We start from the raw sequence: 23,585 nt of genomic DNA, 5'->3' as shown, positions 1-23,585 counted from the left end.
GTAAGTAATTAATTACCCAAATCAAGATTCTTCCCCCATCTAGATTTTTTTCTTCTTCCTGTGTTGGAGGGGGCCGTAAATCAGAGACGACATACACAGTGGGTGTGTGGGGAGGCTGCCGTGCGTCCCTGAGCACCTCCTGTGCTTTTGACCTCTTCCAGATGTAACCATCTCGTCAGGCCTTGGACATTCTGTCTAAGGCTGCATCACTCACGGCTGGTGTCTGCAGCTCCTCCCTGGTCCCAGGTGTTGGTTTTTTTCACTCTGTCCTCTTTTGACTCTTTCCTGTCCTCGTATCACCAGAGACCTCTTCTGGTCTAGTTACTATCTGTCATTACCTCTAGCCATGTTGTGTGCATGCTTGGGTAAGGAGAGGAAGTGGGGGTGAGTAAGAGGGTGAGGCTGGAGGTTTTTCCCCACAATGCTTCAGAATGTTTGGGATTCAGTGAGGCTTCTTGGAGGTCTGTCTTTCCAGAAACCCTTTTCAATCATTGCTCATTTACTGTTTAGGGACCATGTGGGAGGCAGAGTTTCCCAATGTGGCTTGCAGTCTTCTGGCTTATTCTCTGGGAAGCAGCCAGGAAGTTGTCTCTTCTGTTGGGGATGCCTCAGACTCCTCTGAAGTTTCTATGATGATACTGCTTCTGGGGTCCATGTTGGGGTGACGGTGCTGCTGCTCCCTTTCCTTTCTTATGAGGTGATGAAGCCCTCTTTTCCTTTTAGGTAGATGGATTGTGTTCCATTACTTTGTATTTTCCCCACTTTATAGTATAAATTATACATTCTGAGTCCCATGGGATTTGACCCTTTGAACTGAAATCAGCCTCTTGAATTGAAAACTAATTTTTTGGCGGTCTTAAGATGGCAGAGGAATAGGACGGGGAGACCACTTTCTCCCTCACAAATTCATCAAAAGAACATTTCAATGCTGAGCAAACTCCACAAAACAACTTCTGAATGCTGGCAGAGGACATCAGGCACCCAGAAAAGCAGATCATTGTCTTCAAAAACAGGTAGGAAAAAAATATAAAAGACAGAAAAAGAGACAAAGGAGGTGGGGAGGAAGCTCCGTCCAGGGAAGGGATTCCCTTCCCGGGAAGGGAATCTTAAGAAGAGAGGTTTCCAAACACCAGGAAACACTCTCCTGCCGAGTCTGTGGCGAGCCTTGGAAGCACAGAGGGCAACATAACAGGAAGGAAAAATAAATTAATAATTAAAACCAACAGATTACAAGCCCAACAGTAACTCCCCCAGTGGAAAAGCAGCACAGACGCCTGCATCCGCCACTAGCAAGTGGGGGCAGGGGAGGGAGGCACGGGAGGCACAGGCTGCAGTGCTTGGTAAGAATCAGGCAGGAATGCCCCACGCATAACCAGAACAAACTAACCTGGGCTAGCAAACCAGACTGTGGGATAGCTACCACGCGAAAAGCTCGAACATAAGACACCGCCAGGACTGTGCACAGAACAAAGGACGGAACGGAAATAGCTGGCTGCAGACCATCCCTCACCAGGGACAGGCAGCCAGAGCCATAAGGGCTGGAAGGGGGCAATTGCAGCCCCGGAGATACTTTACCTACCAAACTGCAAGCAGGTTTCTTTGCTAAGACTTCTGGGGGCTCTGGACAGTCACCATCTGCCTCACAAGGGGCACCAGTGGTAAACCCAGAAAACTGAGCAGCAGAGATGGGAAAGGTGATAAGTCGCAGTGACCATGCTTACCAAACACCTGAGCTACTTGGACCTGGGAAGGGCACAAAATGCAGTCCCAACCGAATCTGTGCCTCTGATGGCTATCTGAGAGCCGAGCCTGAGCGGATTAGACCGGGGAGGTGCATGCAGCCTAGGGCCGGCCTCAGACGGTTCCCGGCGGAGCAACGTAGAGCCTGAGCGGTTTGTGCACCGTGAGCAGGGGCAGGCCCAGCGGGCCTGAGACACTGCGTGCACACAACAGTGTTATTTGTTTGCAGCATCCCTCCCTCCCCACAGCACGACTGAACAAGTGAGCCTAAAAAAAAAAAGTGTCCACCACCTCCCCCCTGTGTCAGGACGGAAATCAGACACTGAAGAGACCAGCAAACAGAAGTTAAACAGAGGGAACCGCCTTGGAAGTGACACCACACTGCCCACAACACCAGAGAAAGGGCCAGATATATCTTTACTATTTTTATGATCATTTTTATGGTCTTTCTATAAAGTATATACAAAGTAAGTTATAATATAAAGTGACAATCACTCTAAAATTAGTGATAATCACCCCAGAAAGCTCTTTCCCCCCCATCACATTCTCTGGTAATGCTATCATATTAGGAAAGCCTGTGACTTGCAAACACATGAAAAGACTAAATAATTATAATGAAACTTTAACAATTATGACATTCAAATATTTAGAAATTGATTATTTCCTTTGTAACAAATTATTTCTATACAGACATTTTAATGGGGAAGATAAGGTTTTAAATCCTGTATCTGGCACATATTAGCTGTGTAACCTTGGGTGACTTATTTAAGCCCTCTGAACCTTTGTTTCCATATCTGTAAAATTGGAAGTAGCAAGTTTTCAATACTTTACTATGGCATACTGTTTAGGAAGAGCATATTGCAAATATATATATATATATATATATATATATACACACACACACACACATATATATATATGCTATATATATATATATATATATATATATATATATATATATATATATAACATATATGTTGTGGTCAAGGAAAATTTGGAAGCATTAGGAAAAAAAACACAAATAAACATTTTTACTCTGATATCTCCAAAATCTGGTTTCTGCTAGTTTGCCTTTTTTATTGGAAGGGAACATTTAATAGTGGTTCTTAGTTGCAAGCAACACAAACACATTCTGACTGATGTATGTAGAAAGGGAAAGTATTAAAAGGATGTTGGGAGGCTCACAGAAATGGCAGGAATATTGTAGAGCCAGGTTTGGAGAAAGGGCAGAAACAATGAAGATTAGGGGCACCAGGATCACCTTGATAGATGACACCAGTCTGGGGAACACATGCTGCCCTGTCACTGAGTCCTTTGTGTACCTGCTTGACTGGCTCTACTGTGCGTACTGACATTCACTAGGTGCTGCTGCTCTCTTGGGAACTACATAGCGCCTTCTAGAGTCACTTTCTGCTCTCAGTGTGGATTCTCCACAATTCTAATTCTTTGTCTTATTATCTTCCAATTAAAAATCTTGGGGTCTGGAGTAATCTGAATAATGGCCCCAAAGATATTCATGTCCTAATCCCTATAACCTGTGAATGAATACGTTATCATGCCTGGGAAAAGAGACTGTGCAGATATGGTTAAGAATTCAGAGACGGGGAAATTATCTCAGATTTTCTAAGTGGGCCCAATGTAATCACAAAGGTTCTCATAAAAAAAAGGTATGACACAATTCTGTAAAGCAATTATCCTTCAATTAAAAAATAAATTTAAAATTAAAAAAGAAGGTATGAAGACCAGTGAATAGTAAGAAATATGTAAATGAACAATAAGGACATACTGAATAGCACAGGGAACTATATTCAACATCTTGTAATAACTTACAATGGAAAAGAGTCTGAAAAAGTATCGACATACATGCATATATGTATAACTGAATCACTTTGCTATGAAAGATGCTTACTCCTTGGAAGAAAAGTTATGAGCAACCTAGATAGTATATTCAAAAGCAGAGACATTACTTTGCCGACTAAGGTCAGTCTAGTCAAGGCTATGGTTTTTCCAGGAGTCATGTATGGATGTGAGAGTTGGACTGTGAAGAAGGCTGAGTGCCAAAGAATTGATGCTTTGAACTGTGGTGTTGGAGAAGACTCTTGAGAGTCCCTTGGACTGCAAGGAGATCCAACCAGCCCATTCTGAAGGAGATCAGCCCTGGGATTTCTTTGGAAGGAATGATGCTAAAGCTGAAGCTCCAGTACTTTGGCCACCTCATGCGAAGAGTTGACTCATTGGAAAAGACTCTGATGCTGGGAGGGATTGGGGGCAGGAGGAGAAGGGGACGACAGAGGATGAGATGGCTGGATGGCATCACCAACTCGATGGACGTGAGTCTGAGTGAACTCTGGGAGTTGGTGATGGACAGGGAGGGCTGGCGTGCTGTGATTCATGGGGTCGCAAAGAGTCGGACATGACTGAGCGACTGAACTGAACTGATGCACCAGAAACTAGCACAATATTATAAATCAGCTACACTTAAATTTTTTTTAAGTGAAAGATGTGATGATAGAAGCAGGAGTGTGAAGTGATATGAGGCAGGGGCCACGCGCCAGGGATCACAGGCAGCGTCTAAGAGCCACAGAAGGCAAGGAAATAGATTCCCTGCTCGGAGCCTCCAGAAGGAGCCAGCACTGCTGGCACATTGACTTTAGCCTAGTGAAACCCACATTGGTCTCTTGGTCTCCAGAAGAGTAAGAAAATACATTCAAGTTATCTTAAGACACTGTAGTACTTTATTACAGCAACAATGGAAAATGAACACAGGATTCTTGAATTGATTGGCATAATCTAGGTTATGTGTCCAAGCCCCAGATGGGAAGATTGCGAAAGTTAGTGTGAGGACATTTCAGCTTCTCTTAGTGAGAAGTGGCATTTACTGTCATGATTCATAAGACATAAGAACACAAGAAATGGGTTCTGATGCCGGTAGCTCACCCCAACCTTCTGAAGGCAAGCACTACTACCTATGAGACTATTTTTAACGTTTTCCAAATGTATTATATAGCAGAGCCTCCATTTTCCATTTTTTCTTGTGTCATTTCCGGATCATCATCAAGGCTGAGTTAGAACTAATGATGATAAATCACATGGCACAAAGTGTTTGCTCTTGTTTACTTAAGTAGAGGCTGTTGGGATGTGTACAATGAATTGGGAGATAGAGCATAGTGATTAAGAGCTGGAGTTCTAGAGTCAGGAAATTATGGACTCAGGCTCTTCTTAATAGTTTGGGGTGTTTGGGGGGTATGTTTCTTAACCATCAAAGTCTGCTACACAGTGTGATCTATGGGCTAGCATCCATTTGTATCACATGGAGCTTATTAGAAATGCAGAAGTCTGGTCCTTGCTCCAGGTCTTGCATTCTGAATGATTCATATATACATTATTGTTTGAGAAGCACTGCTCAAGCCACAGTCCTTTTATCTATAAAATAGAGGTAAGGGTGATACAGAGTGGTAGTGAGGATGAATTGGCATGATACATGTTAGGCACCTAATAAGTGTTCAAGACGTGTTTGATTATTCTTAATGGTTGTTATGACTGAGGCTGAAGACAATGAAGAGGAGAAAATAATTTTGGTAAGGTTCTTCCTTAGCATAAGGACACGGATAAACTTGGGGTGTAACTGGAGGAGATAACTCCAGGGAGAAGCAAGACTGGCTTTTCCACAGAGAAGGAAATTTCTCCCCCAAACACTCTTTCTTCTAGAAGAGGAGCACTCTCTAAGACCCACCTTCATTTCTTCAGATTCTTTAGTCCTTCTAATTCTCTACAGGGTATTAAAATTCCAGAAGAAACTTGAAGGCTGTCTTTAAACACCACTGTAGAAAGTGAATTGATTCACTAAAGATATTTTTAGTGAATTCAGTCCTCAGAATTTAGTATTAGTATTAAAACGTGGGTAGGGGCACCCCTTTTAGACCTGATACCGAAAGTGTTCCTTTGAATTGTGCTTAAATTGGCGACAACTCTTAAAATTCATGGTTTTGTGAAGGAATAGACAGTAAAGATAATGTTATTTCTGTTGTTTCCATGACAACGGACATGCTTCATGGAATATATCCATCATGCATAGTCTTGAACCATCTGGTTTCTAAGTCCTTGGTGAAAACCCTCTAGGAATGAAGTGTAGGTAAACTTTAATCAGTTTTATAATTACTGTAGTCCTTGCAGAAATTATTCAACTTGATTTTGCAGCTGCTTCAACATAAGGCCCAGAGGTCTTATTAGGATTTTTATTGCCACTTTTAAGGAGCAGTTTAAGAATCATTATTGTACTTTAGCTGCAGATGCCACCGTTTCTGTTTTAGGTACTAAGACTAGGTCGTAGTGACATCACAGAAAGATGGAGAAAGGTCAAAGTTATTTTTTCCAACTGGCTCTGTCAAATATAAAAATTAACCATACTTTGAGCTGGGCTTTATGTATTGGTAATGTATGTTTATGTTAGAGTTTCTGTCAAAACAAGGATTAAAGATAAATGTAGCTAATTAAAAGAACATTTGCTTAGAGCTCCTGGTAATAGATACCTCTTTGTGAGGTCTTGAGGTATGGCTTTCTTTAAGAACTGATGCAATTTGTGTGACTAAATTTGAAGAGGAGAGGAGATTTTTGATTTTCTGAAAGTAACACACAAGTCTAAGAACTGGCCAGTGCAAGCTCTAAGGAAATAGCACAAATAATGATTAGATAAAGTGTGCTTATGTGGTGAGCTATATAAAATGCACATGTCTAACCTACTTCTGACCTTTTACCTCAGCAAAGCCTTTGAAGCAAATCTGCTGTCAGGAAGTGATACTCCTTAACTAGTATTGGATGAGTCAACAAATTTCAAACTAAGCTCTAGGTGTTTACATAAAATAAAACAAAAACTTTCAGGGCCAAATGAGGCAATTGTTGACTTTCGTATTCCTTGTTTCTATCAGGCAGTTGGAACCTTCACTGCTAATGGCTATTATCCTGTCATCTGTGTTTTCTTGTTTTCCTGTAGTGAGGGGGTAAAAATATGAGAAACAAATGGTAGTTTTTCTGCTTTCCATCAATCAGCAAACCCAGTTAGATTTATGGTCCAAAAGATATAGGTCAATTCCTGGGAATTAGAAGGCATCTTACAAAACTGGTAGCATTATTGTGTGTGTGTGTGTGTGTGTGTGTGTGTGTGTTTATTTCTATGCAATTTTATGCTACACATAGATTAACTTTTGAGGGATATTTTTGCTGCACACAGAATTCTGGGTTGACAGTTTCTTCAACATTTTGTGGATGCTAGTTTGTTGTCTTTTGTTTGCATGGTTTCAGATAAGAAGTCTACTGCAGTTCTTATCTTTGGTCCACTGTGTGTAACTATGTATCTTTTTTTCCCTTTGGATGTATGATGGTTAATTTTATGTGTCAGTTTGATTAGACTACTGGGTGCTCAGGTATTTGGTCAAACATTATCCTGGATCCTTTTGTGAGGGTGATTTTGGATGAAATTAACATTCAGATTGGTAAACCAAGTAAAGCAGATTGCCCTTTGTAATGTGTGTGGGTCTCATCCAATTAGTTGAAGACCTGAAGAGAACAAAAAGGCTGACACACCCCTGAATAAGAGAGAATTCTTTCTGTTTAATGACCTTTGAATTGGGACATCAGTTTTTTGTCTCCTGACTTCCAACCCTCCTGACTTCAATCCCCCAAAGTACTAAATCATTTGCTTTTCCTGGGTCTCAAATCTGCCAGCCTTTTGACAGGAACTACATCAATTGCTTACCTACTTCTCAAGCCTTCAGACTCAGACTGGAACTAAACCACTGGCTCCCCTGGATCTGCAGCTTGACAGTTCACCCAGTGAATCTTGGGACTCATTCATCTTTAGAACTGCATGTGGCAGTTTTTTATAATGAATCTCTCTCTTGTTTTCTCTCAAAAGAAGAAAAGCAGTAGCATAGTTTACCTCAAGAAACTCATTGCATCTTAGAAGCTACCTGTTACATGGTGTTACACAAAAGAACAGGTTCATCTACTAATGAAGAGATTCAAATACTGGGAGTAAGATGCAGTAAAGTTTGCAAATAAACCAAAATAGTTACAAAAGATTTTAATATGTGAAACTATTTTATATTTAAGGATGTTAGGGACTATCAGAGTCAACTACTAATCATCAAAGTGATTCTGAACCTCATTTCTAATTCCTAATTTCATTTTGACATTAGCTAGGAAGCACTATTCCATGGATTTAAATATTTATGGGCTTCAAACCTCTTGACAGGAAAATGCACAAAGAACTATATAAAGTAAAACTTGCACACACTTTTCATAAAAGGCCCCTTTGAAGATTAAGAATTGTCAAGTTTCTGAATGTGAAATACAGGTTTTTGCCATTAGATTACTAAGAGAAGTTTGTCAGGGAACTTAATTGTGAGTATAGTAATTCTACCACCAGAGGGCTCCATATTTTTTTCTTGAGCACAAAAAGAAATTGAGACTTGGTATTTAAGAAAAATGTCCTTTTCACCTTATATGCTCAAGCCATATGCTATATCACCAACTCAAAGGACATGAGTTTGAGCAAGCTCCAGGAGTTGGTGACAGACAGGGAAGCCTGGATTGCTGCAGTCCATTGGGTCACAAAGAGTCGGACACGACTGAGCGACTGAACTGATCTATTAAAGTTTAAAAGCAAAAATAAGAGTTTCCATTCATCTTAGGGAAAATTTTGTTTCCAGGTTTCAAGGGCAGTTTTATTTCCTTTATGGAGATTGAAAAAGAAAAATCAAAGCAGGCTCCTTTTTGTGTATATAGAGTTGAGATTCTTATTTCCTGGACAACTCTTGAGGGTTCCCTGGAGCTGGAAAAAGTGAGGATAATAAAGATGGTGCTTTTGGTTACATTGGGTGACCTATTAGGAATTCCAATAAACTGTAAAGAGTACACAGCTGAATGGAGAATTCAGTGGAGCTGACTTCATCGGAAGCTGTAGGGTACCCAAGTGCTGATTGAAGCAGTGCTGTCTGCATAACAGCAGGTTAAGGAAGCTCCCCCTCTCCCAAGTAAGAAACCATGGTCTATCATCATTGAGAGTTTTCAGTGTGAGTTGGGAGATGGGATTTCTACACACGCAGGGAGAATGAACCACACTGAACAAGAAAGTAGATACTTCAAAACATAAAAATCCTGTAATAAAATTCATATTTGAATATTAGCTACTTGGACGTATTGGTCTTGAATGTTTAAAGTGTATATCTGTTTATCTGCTCATATTTCTATTCATTTATTAATAATTGTTATCTCACTTTTTTTTCGAAAAATGATTTAAAGCTGTATTCCATTAAATTTTTTTTTCCAGTTGGTCTATGAACCTTGAATCTCATAGTGAAAGTCCACTGGCTATGAATTCTTATTTCTGATTCTGACTCTCATGAATCTAGCCCCTTCTTAAGTAAATTGCTTTCCCTCCTTGGTCTTTAGCTTCTTACACATACTTATCATGATATTGCTTTTGTACTTTAAAACTAACCACATATAAGTTCACTGGTTTTTAGAAAATATAAAGAGTTGTGCAACCATCACTACAATCCAGTCTTAGTTCATTTTCATCAGTATGCAAATTTGCCTTCTGCCTGTTTTCATTTAATTTCTGCTCCCATCCCTAACCTAAGGAAATCAATAAGCTACTTGCTATCCCTATGAATTGCCTTTATTGGAAATGTCCTGTTAATAGGATCACACAATATGTGGTTCTGCTGTGACTGACTTATTTCCCTTAGCACACTGCTTTTGAGATTCATCAATAATATGGCACATGTCAGTGCTTTACTCCTTTTTATCACTGAGTAATATTCCACTGTCACATTTTGTTTAAAAATATTTGAGTTGTTTCCAATTCGGGTCTGTTATGAATGACCCTACTATAAACATTCATGTGCAAGCTTTTTCTGTGAATACATGTGTTTATTTCTCTTGCATATACATCTAGAAATAGAATTGCTTGGTCATGTGAAAAATTTGCATTAACCCTCTTCCAACAACACAAGAGAAGACTCTACACATGGCCATCACCAGATGGTCAACACAGAAATCAGACTGATTATATTCTTTGCAGCCAAAGATGGAGAAGCTCTATACAGTCAACAAAAACAAGACTAGGAGCTGACTGTGGCTCAGATCATGAACCCCTTATTACCAAATTCAGACTCAAATTGAAGAAAGTAGGGAAAACTGTTAGACCATTCAGGTATGACCTAAATCAAATCCCTTATGATTATACAGTGGAAGTGAGAAACAGATTTAAGGGCCTAGATCTGATAAATAGAGTGCCTGATGAACTATGGAATGAGGTTCGTGACATTGTACAGGAGACAGGGATCAAGATCATCCCCATGGAAAAGAAATGCAAAAAAAAAAGCAAAATGGCTGTCTGGAGAGGCCTTACAAATAGCTGTGAAAAGAAGAGAGGCAAAAAGCAAAGGAGAAAAGGAAAGATGTAAGCATCTGAATGCAGAGTTCCAAAGAATAGCAAGAAGAGATAAGAAAGCCTTCTTCAGTGATCAATGCAAAGAAATAGAGGAAAAGAACAGAATGGGAAAGACTAGAGATCTCTTCAAGAAAATTAGATTAAAAAAAAAAAAGAAAAAAAAAAAAGAAAACCAAAAAAAAAAAAGAAAATTAGAGATACCAAGGGAACATTTCATGCAAAGATGGGCTCGATAAAGGACAGAAATGGTCTGGACCTAACAGAAGCAGAAGATATTAAGAAGAGGTGGCAAGAATACACAGAAGAACTGTACAGAAAAGATCTTCATGACCTGGATAATCACGATGGTGTGATCACTCACCTAGAGCCAGACATCTTGGAATGTGAAGTCAAGTGGGCCTTAGAAAGCATCACTATGAACAAAGCTAGTGGAGGTGATGGAATTCCAGTTGAGCTATTTCAAATCCTGAAAGATGATGCTGTGAAAGTGCTGCACTCAATATACCAGCAAATTTGGAAAACTCAGCAATGGCTGCAGGACTGTAAAAGGTCAGTTTTCATTCCAATCCCAAAGAAAGGCAATGCCAAAGAATGCTCAAACTACCACAAAATTGCACTCATCTCACACACTAGTAAAGTAATGCTCAAAATTCTCCAAGCCAGGCTTTAGCAATACGTGAACCATGAAATTCCTGATGTTCAAGCTGGTTTTAGGAAAGGCAGAGGAGCCAGAGATCAAATTGCCAACATCTGCTGGATCATGGAAAAAGCAAGAGAGTTCCAGAAAAACATTGATTTCTTCTTTATTGGCTATGCCAAAGCCTTTGACTGTGTGGATCACAAGAAACTGTGGAAAATTCTGAAAGAGATGGGAATACCAGACCACCTAACCTGCCTCTTGAGAAATCTGTATGAAGGTCAGGAAGCAACAATTAGAACTGGACATGGAACAACAGACTGGTTCCATATAGGAAAAGGAGTACGTCAAGGCTGTATATTGTCACCCTGCTTATTTAACTTATATGCAGAGTACATCATGAGAAACGCTGGACTGGAAGAAACACAAGCTGGAATCAAGATTGCCAGGAGAAATATCAACAACCTCAGATATGCAGATGACACCACCCTTATGGCAGAAAGTGAAGAGGAACTAAAAAGCCTCTTGATTAAAGTGAAAGAGGAAAGTGAAAAAGTTGGCTTAAAGCTCAACATTCAGAAAATGAAGATCATGGCATCTGGTCCCATCACTTCATGGGAAATAATTGGGTAAAAAGTGGAAACAGTGCCATACTTAATTTTTTGGGCCTCCAAAATCACTGCAGATAGTGACTGCAGCCAAGAAATTAAAAGACGCTTACTCCTTGGAAGAAAAGTTATGACCAACCTAGATAGTATATTCAAAAGCAGAGACATTACTTTGCTGACTAAGGTCCGTCTAGTCAAGGCTATGTTTTTTCCAGTAGTCATGTATGGATGTGAGAGTTGAACTGTGAAGAAGGCTGAGCGCCAAAGAATTGATGCATTTGAACTGTGGTGTTGGAGAAGACTTGAGAGTCCCTTGGACTGCAAAGAGATCCAATCAGTCCATTCTGAAGGAGATCAGCCCTGGGATTTCTTTGGAAGGAATGATGCTAAAGCTGAAACTCTAGTACTTTGGCCACCTCATGTGAAGAGTTGACTCATTGGAAAAGACTCTGATGCTGGCAGGAGGAGAAGGGGACGACCGAGGATGAGATGGCTGGATGGCATCACGGACTTGATGGACATGAGTCTGAGTGAACTCCAGGAGATGGTGATGGACAGGGAGGCCTGGCGTGCTGCAATTCATGGGGTCGCAAAGAGTCAGACACGACTGAGCGGCTGAACTGAACTGAACTGAACTGAATGACTAATGATGTTGAGTATTTTTATGCAGTTCATAGCTACTTATGTGTCTTCTTTGGTGAAATATCTTCCAATATTTTATCAATTTTAATTGTGCTACTTATCTTCCTACTAAGTTATAAGGGTTCTTCATATGTTCTGAATGTCTGCTTTAATTAATACACTTTCTTTTTTACAGCAAGTTTAGGTTCATAGCAAAATTGAGTGGAAAATACAAAGTTCCATATACTCCTTGTCTCCACACATGTGCAAACTCTCCTGCTACTCACATTCCACACCATAGAAGTACTTTTGTTTCAACTGATGAGCTTATGTTGTTCCACTATTGCCACAAAAAGCCATAGTTTACATTAGGGTTTGTTCTTGGTGTTGTATATTCCATGGTTTTTGATAAATGTATAATGGCATGTATCCACCATTGTAGTATTATAAATAAAAAATTTATGCCCTAAAAAAGAGAGAATGAACTCTGCAGAGGTCCAGTGCATCTTTTAAAAATATTTTATTGGAATACAGTTGATTTACAATGTTGTGTTAGTTTCAAGTGTACAGTAAAGTGAATCATTTGTGCATATACATAATCCACTCTTTTATTTTTAAGATTCTTTTCCCATATAGCCCATTACAGAGTACTGAGTATGGTTCCCTGTGCTATAAGCAGGTTCTTATTAGTTATATATTTTATATATAGTAGTGTGTGTATGTCAAGCCCAACCTCCCAATTTAACCCTCCTCATGTTGCTCGCTAGTAACCATAAGTTTGCTTTCTATGCCTGTGATTCTATTTATGTTTTGTTAAAAAGTTTATTTGTACCATTTTTAAAAGATCCCACATATAAGCAATATCATGTAATAATTCTCTGTCTGTCTGACTTAACTGGTCAGTATGTCAGTTTCTATATACATCCACATCACTGCAAATGGCATTATTTTATTCCCTTTTATGGCTCTTGGTCTATTGTATATACGAATCACATCTTTATCCATTCTTCTGTCAGTAGACATTTAGATTACTTCCATGTCTTGGCTATTTTAAACAGTGCTGCAACGAACATTAAGGTGCAAGCATCTTTACAAATCATGGTTTTCTCTTGGTATATCCCCCAGAAGTGGATTACTGGGTCATATGTTAGTTCTACTTTTAGTTTTTAAAGGAACCTCCATACTGTTCTCCATAGAGGTTGTACCAATTTACGTTTCCACCAACAGTATAGGAGGTTGCATCTTGATATATTGTTCATTTATGATGACATTTCAGAGCCCTTAAATGACTACTTTCGATAATTTTGTTCAGTTTAAACTTGTTTTCTTGGATATTTGTCAACCTTTTAACTCTTTTGTGGCTAGCTTTGTCCTGAATCAGGTTTAAATGAATAGTTATCAAGGTTTATGTTTTTTCCCTCAAAATATTCTTTTGTTCCATTGGAATCATCAATGATGCAGTATTTCTTAATATCCTGCTAGAGTATCTAGGTTTTTCTTCCAGCCCTTAATGCCTATTTTGCAAATTTTTTATAGGAATTTTTTGATCTGGCTATAAGATGTCAACAAAAGGTGGTCAGACAACAACCAATGCTGATAATTTTTCTTCAAATAGTTTTTAAAGAGTTTGCTAGTTGAACTGTGGAGAAATTATCATTGCTCAGTCATTCCGTCAAGATTAACAATTAAGCTTGATCATGGCATCTGGGCTCATCACTTCATGGTGAATAGATGGGGGGAAAATGGTAGCAGTGACAGACTTTCTTTGCTTGAGCTCCAAAAGCATTGCAGACAGTGACTGCAGCCATGAAAGTAAGATGCTTGCTCCTTAAAAGAAAAGCTATGACCAACCTAGACAGCATATTAAAAAGTGGAGACATTACTTTACCAACAAAGGTGCATATCATCAAAGCTATGGTTTTTCTAGTAGTCATGTATGGATATGAAAGTTGGACCATAAAGAAGGCTGAGCACCAAAGAACTGATGCTTTCAAACTATGGTGCTGGAGAAGACTCATGAGTGCCCCTTGGACAGAAAAGAGATCAAATCAGTCACTCTTAAAGGAAATCAGTCCTGAATATTCATTGGAAGGACTGATGCTAAAACTGAAATGTTAGTTCTTTGACCGCTTGATGCGAAGAGCCAACTTGTTGGAAAAGACCCTGATGCTGGGAAAGACTGAGAGCAGGAGGAGAAGCGGGCAACAGAGGATGACGTGGTTAGATGGCATCACTGACTCAATGGACATGAGTTTGGGCAAACTCCTGGAGATAGTGAAGGACAGGGAGGCCTGGCATGCTGCAGTCCAGGGGGTCACAAAGAGTCAGAAAGGACTGAGCAACTGAACAACAACATGTGTCTAAAATGAAAGCTACATCACAGCTGTTAACTTGAGAACAATAATTGTGAAAGTCAACTCAGTTATGGAAATATTAAAATGTGAAAAGTGTACCTCTTGGAGCTGATGAAATATATTAATATTTTAGTTCTGTTTACTCCAGAGAAGAATCTGTGTTTAGATAATATTTATTACATCATATCTAAGATAAATAGCCTAAAGAAAACAAGATGTCTTTAGCTATAAAAGAATTGTATACATGGAATTATATTTCAGAATGGGTTCAGAAAGTAGTCATAAAGAGAATGCTGTTTATTTTTTCCTTGTGTTCATTTTATTGAGACTATGATTTTTGTTTAAGAGATAATAAAAAATGTTTCACTATGATTTGAGTCAAGGAAAAGGGCAAAGCCATTAGAACAACTTGAACTGAATCAAAATTCTGCCTGCAGTGAACTTTCAGATTGGAAGTTGACTTCAAACTGTGGAAATAATCTATTTTTGTCTTTGAGTATTAATATTTTTAAAATTATCTGACATTTGAAGAACTTGAATAGGGTTCATCATCTTTTCCTCTGTTATGTACTTGGTAAGCAAACCCTTATAAAAGTTAGATTGTACCACAGAAAATGAAAGAAGGAACAACAAGCATTTTTATCCTTATCTGTTGCTTCTGCATATAGAAAATTACTGTTTTGCCCCTTCCCCAAATGGTTTTCTTTTCTATCTGTTTTAACTTCAAAACAAATGATTTTATGGATTTTATGGAGGGCTTGGTAGCTGATAAAACAAATCAGGAGGGCATAGTTCTCAGGAATTGGATTTCTGGCCACATTGATAACGGTCATCAAACTATAAATTTATAGAGTTGGAAGGAACTGTAGGGCTCATTTAGGCTTGGTGACACAAACACAAAAGTTTACAGTAGCCACACAGTTAATGCAAATGAGAAGAGAAGGCCAATTTTATGATATTGCCTATTTTTATAGAAATACATATATATAAATACATAAATATATATATAAATACATAAATATATATATATATATATATATTTTTTTTTTCCCCCTCACTGTTCACAGTGCCACAAGTAAGGAGAAATATTACTCTGGGAAAAACAGTAGTCCAAGTGAAAATGTATGTGGTAGGTGTCTGTAAACAATAGCTCAATGGCCAAATTCAACCTGCTCCCTGTTTTTGTAAATAGTTTTATTGGAACATAACAACACTCATTTATTTATGTATTATCTATGGCTGCTTTTGGGTTATGTTGACAGAGACTGGATGCATGCAAAGCCTAAAATCTTTTACTATATGAGCATTTATTGAAAGGATTTGCTAACCCCTGATAAATGGCAACTCACCCAGCGTCAGTGATGGAAAGATAAAAGTGGTGGGGACCGTGGCCATTTAGAGAGCATGGGCTCCATCTTAGTAGATTGTTGTCTTGTATGAATTGGCTCATAGTTACCAGATCTCCATTTAGAAGAGAAGCTCAAAATTGGAATTTATGTGAAATCTTCCTATTTTTAAAGATTGGTTCTAGATTTTATTTGAACACTGTGGGCCACACCTTCCAAATCCTCCATTAGTATTCAGGCTAGATTTGGCTCTCAGACTGCCACTTTGACTTAAGATATTATTTCTCACTTTTGTTCATTCCATTTTTGCTTTCTGGAAGTTATACTGAGTTTTAAAATATGCTATGCTACTTTTCATAGTTTCCTTATACCTTGCATGTGTTATCAAGCTTATCTGTTAAGCTTGGTTGTTTTATAGTATGCAACTGATCATTTTAATGTCTGAGGTTTTTGTGGGTATGTTTTCTGTTGCTAGTTACTTTTGCTGGTTCTCACCCATGGTGCTTTCTTTCCTTAAATGTTTGGTTATCTCTGACTATGATATATTCTTAGGGATGCTCAAAGCCTAGGATATAGTCATTTTTTTTTTCCTGAAAGGATTTTCTCTTAAGCACATGAAGGAACTAAAGTCTAAGACTACTTTCACCCAAGTTCAAGACTTCAGATTTCCTGTGCTATGGAAAGTGGATTATAAGACCATGGGAGAGTAGCTTTATCTTAAAGTGTATATTTATTATGAAGAGATTAGCTTATTAAATACTTAACATTGTGTGGGTACAGGCTTTTATATTTCTGTCTCCCATTCAGGACAGCAAAATAAAAATTTGTTGGAATTGGCAAATGCTTTCAGGGCACCAGCAACTGTTTCCTGCTTATTGCATAGGTTTCTTGTTTTCTTTCAGTTTTGTCCTAATAATTATTCATCATCCTTTGATGTTTTTAAGTATATATATATATATATATATATATATATATATATATATACACACACATATATATATATATATACATATATATATATATAATTCAGCATTTTTAGGTTTTGGTGGCAGGACTATACAAATAGCAACCCATCCTTATCAGAAACTGGAACCTGATCTATCTCAATCCTCTCGTTTTATAGATAATAAATTGTTTTGCCATTCTTTTTAATTAGTAAGAATGATCATTCTCATATCAAAAGAAACATACTTTAAAATCAGAGTTAGTTTTTATTTTTATATTTTTGCCTAACATTTTATCAGTCCCTTATAACACACTTCAGCAACATCAAGGAGTAATAGTAATGCATGGTTTTATTTCTTACTCTTTTTTTAATATAAAGTTATTTATTTTAATTGGAGGCTAATTACTTTACAATATTGTATTGGTTTTGCCATACATCAACATGAATCCGCCACAGGTCTTTCTTTTTAATTCTTCTTAGTCTGATCCATCTAAGTTATAAAAATATGTCTTGAACATATTAGGAGACATGATAAATTATTTTTTAAGTGGAGAATTCTGGCTTTATTTAAAATTGAAGTATAGTTGATTTACAATGTTGTGACACTTTCTGCTATACAGCGATGTGATTCAGTTTTTTAAAAAATATTCTTTTCCTTTATGGTTTATCCCAGGAGATCAGACAGATAGTTCCCTGTCCTATAGAGTAGACTTTGTTGTTTAGCTATTCTAAATGTAGTAGTTTTCCTTTACCAACTCCACATTCCCAGTCTATCTGTCTTCCTCTTTTACTCTTTGGCAACCATAAATCTGCTCTCTATGTCTGTGAGCCTGTTTCTCTTTTGCAGATAGGTTAATTTGTGCCATATTTTAGATTCTACACATAAGTGATATCATATGATAGCTGTCTCTCTCTCTCTGACTTACTTCACTTAGTATGAAAATCTCTAATTTCATCCACGTGTTCCTTTTTATGGCTGAGCAGTATTCCATTGCATATATGTTCCACATCTTTATCCATTCGTCTATCAATGGATGTTTAGTTTGTTTCCCTGTTTTGACTATTGTGAATGGTACTGCTATGAACATAGAGGCTGCATGTATCTTTTTAAATTATAATTTTGTTCAGATATATGCCTAAGAGTGGGATTGCTGGATCGTATGATAATTCTGTTTTTAGTTTCCTGAGGGACCTCCTCATTGCTTTCCATAGTGGCTGCACAAACTTACATTTCCATCAACAGGGTAGGAAGATTCCCTTTTCACCACACCCTTTCTAGCATTTGTTATTTGTGGTCTTTTTAATGATGGCCATTCTGACCACTGTGAGGTGGTACCTCATTGTAATTTTGATTTGTAATTCTCTAATAATTAGTAATGGATTTCCCTTGTGGCTCAGTGGTAAAGAACTTGCCTGCCAATGCAGGAGGTGCGGGTTTGATCTCTGGGTCAGGAATATCCTGAAGAAGGAGATGGCAACCTACTGCAGTATTCTTGCCTGGAAATCCCGTGGACAGTGGAGCCTGGCAGGCTACAGCCCTTGAGGTTGCAAAAGAGTGGGACATGACTTAGTGACTAAACAACAAAAATAATTAAAGATATTGAGCATCTTTTCATGAGTCTATTGGCCATCCATATGTCTTTGAAGAAATCCCTGTTAAAGTGATTTTTTGACTGGGTTGTTTTTTTTTTTATGTTGTCCAATTGTATGAGCTGCTTGAGTATTTTGGAAATTAAACCCTTGTTCATTTAATCATTTACAAATATTTTCTCCCATTCCATAGTTTTGTTTTTTTTTTTTAATGGTTTTCTTTGCTGTGCAAAAGCTCATAAGTTTTGATTAGGTCCATTTGTTTATTTTTGTTTTTATTTCTATTGCCTTGGGAAACTGACCTAGGAAAGCACTGGTATGATTTATAACAGAGGATGCTTTGCCTATGCTCTCCTCTAGGAGTTTTATGTCTTATGCTTAAGTCTTTGAGCCGTTTTGAGTTTTTTTTCTGCATGGTATGAGAGTGTGTTCTAACTTCATTGATTTACATGCAGCTGTCTAACTTTCCCAGCACCACTTGATAAAGAGACTGTCTTTTTCCCATTTTATATTTTTCGCCTCCTTTTTCAAAGATTAATCAACTATAGGTGTGTGGACTTATTTCTGGGTCTTTATTCTATTACACTGACTCATGTCTGCTCTTGTACCAATACCACACTGTTTTGATTACTATGGCTTTGTAGTACTGTCTAAAGTTTATGTTCCTCAGGATTGTTTTGGCAATTCTAGGTCTTTTATGGTTTCATATAAATTTTAGGGTTATTTGTTCTAGTTCTGTGAAAATTTTCATGGATAATTTGATAGGAGTCACATTAAATCTGTAGATTGCTTTGAGCAGTATTGCCATTTTAACAGTATTAATTCTTTCAAGCAAGAGCATGGGATAATAGATAAGGAAACGTTAGACCCAGAATGTGAATTATTCAAAACCATACAAAGAGTACTTTGCAAAACTTGGGCTAGCACTTAATTCTCTTGTGCCCCAACCCCAAATTCCTTTAATCATCTACATTTTCATTTAGAATATTAGTCAGTGGTATACTGGCAAAAGTTTAAGAATTTTATTTCCAGAAAAAAAAATCCTAGGCATTGTCTTTGCCAACTTCTGTGGCATAAATACTCTTACCGTAGTGTATTTCAAGCTACCAACTTGATGAACACATAGCTAATAAGAGATGTAAAACAATTGTACACAGGAAATGGTACAAACTGGCTTCAGCACACTACTTCATCAACTTGAGAAAGAATTAATCCTTTTAAAAATATTCTTAAATGCCAGGCCCTCTACTTTCATCACTTGACTTAATTTTCATAACAATTTTTCAAGATTTTTATTAACATAATCATTTTCATAAGATAAGGGCCTCCCTGGTGGCTCAGCTGGTAAAGAATCCGCCTACAATGTGGGAGACCTGGGTTCGATCCCTGGGTTGGGAAGATGCCCTGGAGAAGGGAAAGGCTACCCACTCCAGTATTCTGGCCTGGAGAATTCCATGGACTGTATAATCCATGGGGTCACAAAGAGTTGGCCATGACTGAGCAAATTTCACTTCACTTCACTTCAAGATAAGAAACTTTAGATTCAGAAAGATAAAGCTACTCAAAAAACAAACAAGAACCCAATCATACAACAAAAAGAGAAAAAAGATGCTCACTCAAAGTTGCACAGCCAGTAAGGGGCAGAACCAGTATTTGAATTCAGATCTATGAGATTATAAAAGCCAGTGATAAGCTGGCATGATTTCCTGAGCAACATGATGGACGGAATGTCTCCTTGTAAGGTAGAAATAAGAAGGGGTATCCAAGTTAATGCACGTGTTGTCTCATGCTTATTCTGTCTATAAGGGTTTTCATTCTACAGCTTTAAACTAAAATCTAATTTCTTCCTAGGTACTGCCTATATCTTCTTTTTAATGTATAATTGATCCTGTTTTCGTAAGAGCATCTATTCATCCATCCATCCAACCATCCATTCATCCATGCATCCACTCATCCATCCATAAATGTGATAATTCTGGGACTCAGAAATTAATCTAGGAGGTTAACAGTCTCTGCCCTAAAGAACTCCCATGTCTAATATCCAAAGACTGCTAAGAATATTGACTTTTTCCTCCAGAAGAATGAAAAAATGACATTGTGTTTCAAAATCCATGGATTTTCTTAAAGCTGAAAAATCAAAGTAACCCAGCTAGGAAGCTAATTGTTCTTCTCTCATTTTCATAAGTTCTCTATTTTGCAAGAAGTGCCTACAAACTGAAAGGGAAAGAGCATATTTTAAAGTGACAGGGAGACAAACTAGCCTTCTCCAGCAGTCCTCCCACTTCCAGCTGTAGAGGATGCCCTCTTTGACCTGTGTGAAGACCCATTTAACACATCCATTTCAACAGATAGGAGACTAAGTTCCCTTTGCCCTACTCCCAGCTGCAAATTTCTTCTCTGGTTTCCTATTTTCAGTAATGATTTAATATGAATGTATTTAAAATAATAATCATGTCTTCCTTCTGCCCTCCCCTTCACAGCTGTGGCTTCATACCTTGAATTGCATCTGAACTGTGATTAATACTTGTGTTTAAAGAAACCATCATTTCTTCCCACCCCCTTTTTTTCTTCCTTGCAGCTGTATTTTTCCCACCCTAGCAATTCCTCTCCTATACCTATTACCTATACATATTTTAGTTCCAGACTCACAGAAATATTTTTAAAGTGAGTCTTGCAACTGTGTTCTTTTCTTGCTACCCCAGTGCCCTGCCACTGTGATACCATCCTGAGATCCAGAAGCTGCTTTATTTGTATCATTATTTTTTAGATTCCACATATTATATGATATTACATGATACTATATGACATTACGCTTTCTCTGTCTGACTTACTTCACTCAGTATGATAATCCCTGGGTCCATCCATGTTGCTCAAAAACTGCTTTAAATAGACAATTCATATATCTCAAGTGAGTAAAAAAGTTCTGGTAACAAATGCCTAATGACTACAGCTCTTCTTTGCCTTAGCAAAGCCAATATTCCAACTTTCTTTTTGCCACTGAAGTAGAGCAGAATGATCCCTCAGTTCAGGCATCCTCAGAGTTTGGGGTGCATGAGATGATATTCTTTGTTAAGGGGGCATTCTCTTCTTTGTATCTTATGGGGCCATTTTTACATTGTGGTGAAATTCACATAACATAAGCTTAAACATTGTAAAGTGCATAATTTATTGTATTTAGTACATTCACAATGATGTGCACCTATCACTTCTATCTAGTTCCAAATTATTTTTATCACCCCCAAAGGAGACCCTCATATTCATTAAGCAGTCACTCCCCTTTCCTCCTTCCCTTAGCCTTTGGCAACCATTAATCTGATTTCTGTAACTATAAAGGGGCCTTAATTTGGGGATAGAAATATCAACCATACTACTTATTTGAACAAACTTCTGAATGTGGTTCTCAAAACCACAACTATCCAGCCTCAGGATGGTGCTAACACTTTATGCTGTTACAATTAGAGACTATCTCGATGATTAATTCAGCGCATGATGAATTGGCCCTGGATCTGATATGGTCCAGATTTAACATGTGACAATGTGAAAACATTGTGAGGGGAAAATTTCTGAACCCCACTCAACAATGTCTGAAGACCTAAAAACAGCTGTTAAAGATGGTTTAAATGAATCAGGCATCAGAATAGAAGAAGACATCAAATAGGATAAAGGAAATGTTAAAGATGGGTAGAGAAGGTGGGGGGTGAAATGCAGGCAAAAAAAATGTAGAAATGGCAATCACAAGGATTTTGTAATTGTCTTTATACAAGAATGAAGCAGGAAGAGGAAGTCTTTAGCTTCATTCCTGTTCCCTAGCCTTGGTCATGACACTTGCGATTCACTCCTACTCAACTAGTCATGGAAGTGTACAGTTTGTGGCAAAGGCTGGGTCTTCGCTTCCTCTTCATGACCGTGTTCCTCAGTGGCCTCCCATGTCTTCCCCAGGGCACTAATGCTAAAGGGTTTTAATGAATGTCATGTAAAAATACTTTCACAATTAGTTCACTTATTCATTTTCTAATTCAACCGTTCAACTATTTTTTATCACATTCCTGATATACTTAGCACTGTTCTAGGTTCTGAGAACAAAGGCATGAACAGGGCACACAAACCAAGTTTCTTCATTGAAACAGAAGGCTCTGCCAGGATCTATAATGAATAAGAAAGTGTGAACTGTGAAGCTTGAAGAATCATTTAAAAGAATTCCTCTAAGAAGGATTTGAACACTTGGAACTTGCGGTTCTTTTAGAATGCCTCAGGAAATGCATTGTTATTAAGTGTGAAAAGGATTTTCTTTTTCTGGATTCTTCCACTGCTGCTATGACCTAATTTCCATAGTAGGGCCCCTTATTAGTCTCTGCAACAGAGAGAGAACATGTGTTTTTGTTTGTTTGATTTGTTTTTGCTTTAAAGCACTTACCATAGTTGTATGTTTATTTTGGAGTCTAGTTTTTTAGGCGCATCTTTGCTTCTGTTAGTTTCATGAAGACAGTATATGGCAACTAGTAGGTACCTAGGGAATAATTTGAATTTGCTCAGCGGATAACTGAAATAACAGATTTATTTATCTATCATGTTTATCAATTTTACCCAATGTTTGAGACACCTCCTCTCAATTTTTTAATTTCTTTAATATACAAAGGCTTCTAGAACAATATTGCGCAGGCTATCTATCCCAGGTAAGGGATACATACAAGGTCAAGTTTTCAGCTGGGCTTGGGGATGGTTATGGAAGATAACTTTCTAGGTAAAGCTCTTATACCTAATAGGCTATGGTATTAAAATAATAACTGACATTTTTGGCATTGTATTTAGGAATAGTTTAAGTACTTTCACAAAGAACAACACATTTAATCACTTAAACAATCTTATAATATAGACATTAATATCTCCTTTTTGCTAATGAGAATAATTAATGGTGAAGTTAAGAAATTTGTTAAAAAAAAAAAAAGAAATTTGTTCAAAGCTACACAGCTTAAATGGCAGAGCTAGGATTCAAACCTTGAGGTCAGGGTCCATACTGTCTGGCATTATTCTCTAACATATGTGTCAGTAATACTCTCTTGGAGCTATAGTATTCTCATATTCTTGGAGCCAAATCAATTTTTATGGCACTGTGATATTAGCTAAGATAAACAGTTGTATCTTTGAGTATGCAAATGACCAGATAATTCACAGGATGCTTCCCTGGTGGCTCAGAGGTTAAAGCGTCTGCCTCCAATGCAGGAGACCCAGGTTCAATCCCTGGGTCGGGAAGATCCCCTGGAGAAGGAAATGGTAACCCACTCCAGTAT

The 23,585-nt window shown here is 37.9% G+C and overlaps 1 non-coding gene across 1 annotated transcript; it reads left to right on the top strand.

Annotated features, from left to right (window-relative positions):
- The first annotated feature begins 23,475 nt into the window (after nucleotides 1–23,475).
- On the top strand, nucleotides 23,476–23,547 carry TRNAW-CCA (transfer RNA tryptophan (anticodon CCA)). The gene has a single exon. It is a non-coding gene; the product is annotated as a tRNA-Trp (tRNA).
- The last annotated feature ends 38 nt before the right edge of the window (nucleotides 23,548–23,585 follow it).

Source organism: Ovis canadensis, chromosome 9 (genome assembly GCF_042477335.2).
Source record: "Ovis canadensis isolate MfBH-ARS-UI-01 breed Bighorn chromosome 9, ARS-UI_OviCan_v2, whole genome shotgun sequence".
NCBI lineage: Eukaryota > Metazoa > Chordata > Mammalia > Artiodactyla > Bovidae > Ovis > Ovis canadensis.
This window is presented reverse-complemented; position numbering and strand designations above follow the sequence as displayed.